This window comes from Falco peregrinus, chromosome 9 (assembly GCF_023634155.1).
Source record: "Falco peregrinus isolate bFalPer1 chromosome 9, bFalPer1.pri, whole genome shotgun sequence".
Taxonomy (NCBI): domain Eukaryota; kingdom Metazoa; phylum Chordata; class Aves; order Falconiformes; family Falconidae; genus Falco; species Falco peregrinus.
This window is the reverse complement of record NC_073729.1, coordinates 4,567,354-4,577,855: the sequence shown is the minus strand read 5'-3', so window position 1 is coordinate 4,577,855 and position 10,502 is coordinate 4,567,354.

The window sequence follows — 10,502 nt, the reverse complement described above, 5'->3', positions numbered from 1 at the left end:
CTTGCTCTGTGTGGCGAAATGGAAGGGGTACCGTGAGCCGGATGGGTTATGTGGATTCCTCGGATCCTGCTGCCGAGGAGGCAATTCCTCGGGAAGAAGCTGGTCTGAGGGACCAGGCTGAGAAGCAAACTGGGGAAGAATCTGCTTTGCATCACTGATCTTGCCAGCCTGGTTCTGACCCGCTGCTCCGTGTGGCACCCTGAGAGCTGGCGTCCCGGACCTCAGGGTGCCAGCTGCTGCCCAGCGGCCGTGGGCTGTGCGCGGAGGGTCTGTGTGGCACCTCACCGCGCTCGCTGGGACACTTGGTGACCTCTCTTGGCCTTGTCACAGGCTGTGCTTTCTCGTCACGTGCAGCGTGCCGAGGCGGACGGAACGCGCCCTTTGCCATCACGTAACTTACGTTCGTCCTGCGGGCCAGACCGGCTGGGGGTACGGGCTGGCTCAGGGTTCAGCTGTGCTCTCTACACCCTGTTTCCACTTACCCCAAAGACAGTGGAGATCCTTCCCCTTTCCATCTGGACTGGAGGAACGTAGGTGGGCGGCTGCAGCGGGGCTGCCCCTTCCTCCGCCGCGCGATAAGCCTGTGTGTGCTGGTGCACGGTACACACTACATGTGTAGAGTAGCTTGTAGCCACCTTGCTTCGCAGGCACGTCAAAAAGAGGGAGCAGATGTGTGCCCTTTGGAGTTTAAGGCTGAAAATTACACATTCCGAGTTTCCGTACGCCTGTATTTGGCCAGATGGAAGCGCCTGCCTGCAGCTGAGGAGCGCAGCCGCTCGGTGGCTCTGGGGGCTCAGCACAGCACGCTGTGAATTCCGCCTCTGGAGTTCAAGTGCGTCTGATTCAAGCCGCTTGGCTCTGTGGGCAGCGGGGCCGTGGTGTCACCCAGCCCCTGGGAAGCTAGGGCAGGTCACGCTGGTGGTCCCTCGCCTGGAAGGGGAGGTTGCTGCTTCCAGCCCCGACAGCACACCTGGGTTTCCCGTTGCAGCAAGGCACAGTCGTGCAAGGCTGAGGCTGAGGGCTTGACCTCGCCTGCCCTCGGCTCAGAGCAGGTGCTTCTGCTGGAAGAGCCCACGAATGTGTTGGCACATGCTGAGGAGAGAGACCCGGGTGGCTCGGAGCGGCAGGGCGAGCCAGCGCCCCTGCTGCGGCCCCGCCGTGGGAAGACGGATCACTCCTGAGGTGCCTCGGGTGAGGCGGGCGGGCGGGCCTGGCCCTGTACGAGACACTGTCCCAGGGCCTGCGCGGTGCCTTCAGAAATGGCAGATTCCTTGTGGGGAGGGGCACGATGCTCGGGGTGAGCTATAATCCTGCACAGCGGGGATGCTGGTGCCCACCAAATTCATGTCGGTGACTCGCTAGCACAGCGGATCGCCAGGCACACTGGGGGTTTGAAGTCCTTTTACTCTCTGCAGAGGAGATGGCTGCTGCTGTGTTCTCCGCTGCCTGTGCTAGCAGAGCGGGGCTGCACGCGCTGAGGCCGTCAGGCTCAGCACCTTTCTCTCCTCTGATTACAGCTCCTGCCTGCTGAGCAGGAGCTGCTGAGCATCGGGCATTTCCAGGCTTCGCTTTTTCGAGTAGCAAACTCTTGCTGACAAGGGAAGAGCAGTTTCTGCCTACGCAGAGTGTAGAGAGTGTCCAGCGCCCCAGCTGGGTCTGATCCTGCCAGCGGCTGCTGTGTCCCCCGCTGGGACGGCAAAGCCCAGTGCTCCCACCCTTGGCATCCCAGAAGCAGCTTCGATGGCTGCAGCGTGTGTCTCTGGCAGCTCTGTGGGGAGCGTGAGGGTCACACTGAGCCCTTGCACCCCTTGGTGGGTAGAGGCCAGCCCAGCCCAGGCATCGACCCTGGGGTGCCGGCTGTGTGCTTTAGCTATACGTGTGTACCTATAGCTGTATCTGCGTATCTCCTGCCTTGCTGGAGGGTTTGTACTGCCTGCCCAAACTCCTACGTGCTGGAACCCCTTTACCCCAGTAACCTGCCACCGTAGAAACATGCTCAGTCTTTCCGGAGCCACGGTCCCCCCTTTCCCTTCCCAGGGGAGGGACGTCCTCTCTCCGGTGGGTCAGGGGTGCTCCTGACCTGCCAGCAGCCACAGCCTCAGCCTTCCCTCTTCCAAAGGGCTCCCAGCCCCGGGTTAGCGAGGTGGCAAGGTGAACTGTCGTACCGCACAGCGAACGGCGTTCTCATTAACCCGGCGGTGCCCCGTTAATGGTCGGCTGCATGTCTCCCGCCTGCCGCTGGCTGTAAATAAATCGGCATCTGCCTGACAGCACCTTGCGGGTGGCAGGCGGCAGGTGCCTGCATCGGTGCGCAGCCATCGTCCTCAGGGGGAACGCAGGGCCAGAACCAAAAGCTTAAGCCCCTTGCCGTGTTTTACAGGAGCAACGGAGGCGTTTCATCCGTGCTGATCCAGCAGGTACGTGGTGGATGCTCGGGGACATGTGGAGGTGTTGGGCAGAGCTGCCTGTGCTGCTCAGTAGCACGCCGTACTCGTAGCACGTATTTTAAGTATTGTCAAAGCTGCCTTTTTCCTGGGACACTGCCTGTTTAATCGCCTTTTAACCCTCCCGAGCAGTCTTTACTGACTAGTTGTTTTCCCAGGTTGTTCTTCACGCTTTGATTTCTTGCCACCTATTCTGCGATGCAGCGTTAAGCTGTGATGGCCTGAGATGTGAGGCACCAGGCTCAGGTTTTGGGATTGCAACTTCAGCCGCTACCTCCGCTCCTGGAGGATGCCAGCTCAGTTCCCCCCAGACTGAAGTAACAGCCAATATCACTAAAAAACGACATCTGAAGGCACATCCTTCCACGCTCCGCTCTTACAGCTCCCCTCTTGCATGTTACTCCTCTGTTATATGCTGAGCATTGTCAGGTACTATTTTATATTTATCTAAATTAAATCTTGTCCCATTTAAATGTGCCTGTCTCTCTAAGATATCCCAGGCTAATTCAGATTTTGTCCTTCCTTGCGTTTTCCATCCCTCCACCTCCATCGATCCGCAAACGTGATCAATGTTATAATTTATTTCCTTTCCCTCCTTTCTCCCTCTCCCCCTGCTCTCTTCTAGGACTTTAATGAAAGTTTTTAATAGCACTCAAGCTGGAGGCTGACCTGCTCTTTCCTTTGCCGAACACCTCGTGCTCTGCAGATGGGCTCATGAATGATTCAGTTGTTTGGGCTCTAGCTGACAGCTGTGGCAGAATTACTCAAATGAAACATAGCTGAGGTTTGTCCGCACTTCCATGTGGAACAATCCTGAACCCCAGAACAGGGAGCGGAGCCCTAAATCACAGGACAGCAAAGAAAGCTGCATATGTATTAAATATGTTTTTCAACAACAAAAAGAACCCCACCCAAATTTTATTCAAACATATTTTACAGTTTACTTACCATAGTTAAAGGTACTGGCTGGGGCTATTAAAATCACAGTCCCAACAAAAGTGGGTTCTTGGTGCCCTTTTCACCCAAAACCCAGCGCTGCCTTCTGGAAGTGAACTGAATCCAAACAGAAGTGGGTGAGAAGAGGTGGCACTTCACAAGCAGTGGGTCGCTGGGGATGCGGTTAAGGTGCTGAGTGGGAATACAGGAGCTTGGTGGTGCATCCGCGGTTCGCTGGGAAGTTTAAGGACACCTCTTCCATCGGGGTTTTTTGGCAGAGCTCAACAACCCCTTTAGCAAAGTGCCCAGATACTCAGATGTTACTGGTGCTGGATGGGAGCGGATGAGCGCACAGCATCGCAGGAGTCTGTCCTGCACCTGCCTAGGTGGGAGCAGACAAATTAATTCCTATCAGTCTTTTTTTTTTTTTTTCCTCCCCTCTAATAATATTTCCTTTTCCTTGTCCCCTTAAATTGAAAGCTTCCTTTTAGCATCTGTACAAGCTGTGCCGAGCGCCACGCGGCCCTGGTTGCAGCTGCACGGCTTAAGTTCTGCCTGTAATCTAAATAACGATAAAAATACTGCTCCAAAGGAGTTACGACCCCACGAAACCACTGCATGCTGGTGGCACTCTCCTTCTGAACCCAACAACGGGAACGCGGGGCGGTGGTGAACTGCAGCCTCTGCGTTAGCATCAGCAGTTTTGTCTAGTTTTTTGCATACCCTGGAGCTTCGAATAAACTTGATTCTGCTTTTGCAGGCAGAGGTTTCTGGAACGTGAATGCAAATAACATCTCTCCATGCACTGCTGGAGGGATGCACTTGTTTCACTGCTTTAGGATTCCGAGTCCTTCCCGGAGACGGGGTCCAAGGATGCTTGTCGTCTCCCAGGGGGACCGTGTGCTGCCAGCCTGTCAGTTAACTAGGAGCAGGAGCTGGGCTGGAGCAGGGAGGGGGTTTAAGGTTTGGGGAGAGGGGGGCAGTTCCCGCTTCACCTGCTTGGAGTCCGGTCACTTTTCCAGCGCCGTTTTTAATGCCACTTTTCCCCAGGAAAGGGTCCTGGAGGGAGGAGGCAGCGAGCCACAGCCCCTCGGCACTTCCACCTGCCCCCTGCACAGCACAGACCCTCCAGGCAGGGGCAGCCCCTGCTGCCACCACCTCCTGGGCAGGGGGCAGAAACAACAGGCTATAATTAAGGCCATTATGCCTTTAATTAGGCATAATTGAGCTAATGGCTTTTTTCCCAGTCTACATCACCACTCCTGGATAACCTATGAGCTCTGACTTCCCTTTCAGGGCTTGTAGGATGCAAATGCTCACCTCATTTCCTCCAGCTAATTAATGCTGCCCCCAGCCCTGCTAGAGGTGGCAGGAGATGCCCCCAGCTGCTCTTAATGAAGGCAGCTGGTGCATGAGGGTTATGCGAAGGCCTGAAGGGGCTCCCAGGCAGCTCTTTGCAGGGCTGGCTCTTCCCCTCCGTGCCTCCAGCCCCGGAGAGGGGCTCCTCTCTGCAGATGCGTGGGGGCCGAGGCTGGTGGCACTGCCCTGGGTGGCAGAGCTGTGGGCAGGGGAGATGTGCTTCAAGCCAAGAGCAGCCCAGCTGGAGCGTGGGGCGCAGGGCTGCGTGCTGAAGGAGAGGCTGCGGGATGGGAGAAGCGTGGCAGTGGTTTGTTTTTGTTGTAGCCCATCCCACGCTGCAGAAGCTCTAGCAGAAAGCCCACGACGCGTCTCTGGTGCGCCACCACCATCAGCCAGCTCACACAGCCAAGGGCAGGAGCAACCTCCTCCTCCCTGGTGCCCCGCCCCAGTGAGATGCACGGCCCTGCCTGGCACACCCAAACCATCGCAGCATCCCTGTCCCTGCCTAGGGGGAAAGCAGCAGCTGCCACAGCCCCTTCTGGGGGGGATTTAGGTTTTGGGGGCTGCAACACTGCAGGTGCTCTGAGCTCTCACCTCCTGCAGTGGAGGGTAAGGAGCAGAAATGGGATGGCCGCACCACCGGCTTTAGCTCCAGCAGCCCTGCAACGAGCTCTTTCCTACGCAGGAGCTGTGGGATGAGGCAGGGATGAGCAATGCATCCTGTGTGCTGGGAGCAAGGGTTAAACAAATGCTGCAGCGAACAAAACAAATGTCACCTCCTCTGAGCTGTGGCTTGCTCCAGTTTTTACTTCCAAGAGCAAACACAGCCCCGCTGTTACAGCCCTGCCGTTACACATGTAATTTGGGCATCCCTGACACCAGAGTGAAGGGAGAAAGAGACGGTCCCACGGCCAGAGTAACCTCTGCCCCCACTGGGCAAGCGATGCAGAAAGCAAAGGGGAGGAAATCTGGAGATGGCTTTTGCTTCAGCCATTTCACGGGGCTGCACCTGTCTGTGGTGGCGTTTTGCAGCCAGGCTGAGCGTCCACTTGAACTTGCTGTTGAGTGTTTTCCTACATGACTCGCTCTTACCACCACACTTGGAGAGAAAATCTCCGATGTCCGCTTGAAAGGAGATGACATCTCCATGTGTCCTCACACGGTGAGGGATGCTGCTTCAACCAGGTTTGAGGAAAGTGGATTGGAAAAGGACAAATGGAAAAAAGTTGTTGCAAAGGGGGTAGCTGTGCTGGGGCAGGAGTGGGGTCCCCTCCTGAAGGGGAGCACGGGTGCCCCCTCCCTGTGTTTCCCTCCTGGCATTGCTGGGGTACCTTGGGGGCCGCTTGCTCTGCATCCCGGGCTGTAGTGGCCCAAGTGCGGGTAGGAGTAAGCCAGCAGTAATAGGTAGTATCTAGGCAGCAGGAGTGTGAGCGAGGCTTAAGGTGCAAATGGGTCCTGGTAGTGCCCTTCGGCAGAGCGGGGTACGAAGCTGGGTGGCACGCTCCGTATCCCTGACCCCTTCAAGGCCAGGAGACCTCCCCAAGGCCAGGCGTGCAGTTGGGTGCAGACAGACACCTCTGCGTTCCGAGCCAGCCCCCCGAGATCATCTCACCCCTGGCTCTGGAGACATCGCCCAGCCTCCTGACGCCGGGAGGGTGCCTTCTGCCTCGCTGTGCTGCTTTCATCCGTGCATACGCCCCGTAACTCGCACCTGCTGCCAACCGCATCCCCGCGCCGGGCCGGGCATCAGCCCTTGCTGCCGGCTGCCTCGGCACGCGGTGGGAGATGGGCAGCTGCCCCCCTCCCCAGCCGCGGGGGTCCTGCCGATGGCGCCGGGCTGAGGCTGGGGTCCGCGCTGGGTGGGGGCGGGGAGCCCCGCCGGCAGGTTTATTTGGGGCTGCACAGGAACGGCCTGCAGGCGAGGTCAGCCTTCGGCACGGGGCTGCCAACGCGGTGGCGCTGAGCCTGGTGCTGGCTTCTTCCCACGGCAGCCGGCCGTGGCTGCCCTCTCGCACACCCGTTCGCACCAGTTGCGGCGGCAGGGAGGCTCCTGCCCAGATGATATCACCAGATAAACCTGCTGAGCGGCAGAGCCAGGATGAGGCCCGTGGCACCTGGTCCAGCACCCCGTTCCTGTGCTGTCCCTGTTTGTTGCGGAGGAGCACTGTGGCTGCGCTCTCCTGCGCTTGCAGGCAGCTCTCAAAAGCATCTTGGCGCTTTCTAGGCATCCAGCCCCAGTCATGGGGTGGGATTAAATCCAGCCTGTACCACATCTGCCTAGAAGTTTCCTGGGGACCTGGGGCTCAGCTGCTCCCTGAAGTAGCATCTCACATCGCCTCCGTAACTCAGATGCCAACACGACTTTAATACAACTTTTTAGAGTATGCATTTGTATCTAGTAAGCCCTTGAGTACAGCAGAGTCCCTTTTATATTGAAATTCAGGCTCCTCAATAACATTTTATTATGAGGCTTGCTATTTTTGGAATTGCTGTTACTCTGTTATGAGCAAGGCACCTAACATCCTTCGATATGAAATCATTAAGGGCACAGCAGAGTTCATTACAGGGGCATTTCTCTGGATTAAGAACAAATCAATACCACATACTAATATCACAGCCTGGTACCTGGCTTCGGTTGCAAATATCACATCCAGAGGCAGATACTCTTCTTCTGGCCTCTTGTGCTCTTCTTCCAATACCTTATTTACTGTTTTCCCCCAAGCTGTTGTGATGGATTTATGAGCAGACAAAATCCAAAGGTTGTTTTTCCTTGAGCTACCTGAATATTGTAGCTTTTAAAATAATGAAGAAAGAAATAACCAGCTTAAGTTTGTGATATTGCCGTGGCCTCACATGCAATATGACTTCCCCGCTTCTGCCGGCAGAGCCCCCTGAAGTGGGCGAGCAGAAGGGAGCAAAGGTCTGAAGCTCGCTCTGGTTAGTGTAGCCGATCACCTCCAGAGTTTAAATTAAGTTTTGGATGTTCTGAGTTGGGAACACACCTGGGGGAGGTGGGTTGGGAGTGAAAAAGGGTGAGGATAATTTGTAAGAAACCTCCAATAGAAGGAAGAGCTCTGCTGCCCAAGGGACCCCTGGAGGAGTCACCTGGTATGAAAATCTGCCTTGGGTTGAGATGTGGAAGCAGCTGGCGTTTGTTGGCTGCCCGGGCATGCTGCACTGGCAGGGGGTGGGGGTAAGCACCAGTGCCTTGGGGGGGCAAGGGCAGCATGGCCACAGCCTCCACGACAGACCCTCACTCGGGCAGCGCATGACCACCCTGACCCCGGGTGGAGGCTCCAGCTTCGCTCCGGCCAGCGCAGATCTCTGTTCCGGACCTGGCCCCAGGCAGAATTCTCCATCTGTGGTTTGAGACCAGGATAAAGGCACAAGGCAGTGGGGCGGCCAGGGGACACCGGGCTGTCAGGAGCCACTGGCTTGCTCTGGCTGTTGCTCAACCATCCAAAGCCATGTCTGTCTCCAGACGCCTCCCACTGCAGCCGAAACGGAGCTTCCCCACGCGGCTGCTCCCAGCCGTCACAGGACACAATGTTCCTTTGGTTCGGTGGCAGCTTGGCTAGCTGACGTGAAAGCTGCCGAGGCCAATGGCATTTGTTTCTCTTTATTTATTAGAAGTAATTATTCATCAGTGGACTTTAATTATTATTTTTTTGCCTTTTAAAAACGTTGCTTAATGGAGGGAAGTAGCCATTTGTCTAGGCTGCATTTAATGCTGAGTGGATCCAAAGGGGGTTTTCTTCAAGCTGTTTTGACAATAATAATAATAAAAAAAAATCAGGTTGGTGAAGTGTGGAGCTGTAGGCTGTCTCTGTAATCATCTGAAGCACTCAAGCCCTTATTAACTTAATGCTTTCATTTACTAGCTCATTCCTGGAGGAAGACCTCCTAGTCAAACTACTATTGCTCCTTTACAAAAAATGAAGTTAGTAATTGCTTCAGCTGCACGTCTCATTACAAACAAAGGCCTACAGCAGAGAGCAGCACTCATCTTGGTTTTGTTTTTAAATATTTTTTTTGGGGGGTAGAATTTCAGCAAACCCTGTCATTATACCTCCAGCCTAAGTGTTAGCTATTCCATTACTGCGTATAAATTTATAAACTCAATTATAAAAGTTCTGCATTTCCACTTTCTTTGGAAATGGGAGGCTTGGGGGCTTGGCTGTATTGCAAACCATTACCCTATTGATGAAGAGCTGGGCAGAGCCTGTCAGCTGCTGGGTAGCGGCTGATAAACGGTGGTAGGAGCACATCCTATTTCATCAGTGCAGCCTTTAACCGGGAGCAGTGACACTGCTCTGAGTGCCACTTACCCCAGTGTTCCACTAAGTGGACATTTTCTCCCTTCCCTCTTCTAGTGCTGTCTAGGAAGGAGCACGCTTCACACGTGCTACCACGGGGAAGACTTAGTTAAAAAAAAAAAAAAAAAAAAAAAAAAGGGGAGGGGAAGGACTTTAAAGCAGCTTTGAGTAAATAGCTGGAGATAATTGGGCTTTAGCTGTGTTCTTGCACCTGCTGGATTGCCAGGGCCAGTGACGCTGCCAATCTCTGAATTGCTGCACAGGCTCAGGGCAGGAGCTTTCCATCAGCAGTTCCTGCACTGGGCTGTGCTGACAGTCAAAAAGCATTTTTTTAACCTGTTTAAAGGTATTCTATTAGGATTAGTGGACAGTATATGATAGGGGCCCTTGATAAAAGGGAGGCAAGAAGATACCAGTGGTTGGGTGAGATTAGGCTTCTCCTCATTGCCCACCTCTGATGGTTTCTGAAGAGCGGGGTGAGTGCCATCTCACAGATACAGGCAGGGAAACTGAGGCACGGCACAAGTTTGCCCAAGGCTTGTGTAATGCCTTTTTTTTCCCTTTTTTTTTTTTTTTTTTTGACATTGAAATTGGTTCTTGTCAAAGCCTGTCCCTAAATATACACCTTCAGGGGAAGTATTTTTCAGACTTTGAAAGACACAAAAAATGATGTTATGTGGACACAGGCTAAGGGAGCCTCCGCTGCTGACGTGACCAGCCTGAAGAAAGCAAACAGAGCGTGGAATGGGATGGACTCCAGGTACACCAGTGCTGGAGGAAAGATCCTGTTGAGCTTCATGCACTCGGATCGGATCTCTGCAGAGGTGTTGGTAAGGAAGGTGACATTTATGTTAATCCCTGAAGTAGTTCCAAGCTTGTAGATACCACTGTGGTGAACCCCAAGCAAATGTGGAAAGTAGCAGCTCAATAAAGGTCAGCACCTGAAGGTGGATGCTGAGCGCAGCTTTCCTACTGCTGCACTCATTTATTTCATTTTTTTTTTTTAAAAGCAGTTAATTTCTTAGAGTGCTCCAGGTAGACCTGCTTTTAAAAGAAGGAGGTCTGATTCCCAAAGTGCGGGTATTCAGTATCCATTCTTCCTAGCTCCAAATCCAGCCCACGGGGTGGGGTGTGGGTTAATTCCAAATCCTCAGTGCTACAGAAAGTCCTGACCACAGCCTTTGCAGATCGCTTTGAAGTTTGCTGTTAACTGCCAGTTTCTTGTGCTCCCCAAAGCGTTCAGGCTTTTAGCTTTTTGTCCGCTGTGCTGTGCCTTCCTTTGATCACTATTTATTCAGCTCCTGAAAGCAGGAAATAATGAACCCATTTTATTAAAATACTTGCTTCATATTTGGGAGGGATAAAGCAAGGACTTTCCTGCATGAACTTTGTAGCTTGGCTGTTACAAGACACAGTGTTCCATATGGGAGCAGATGCATCCGGAAGG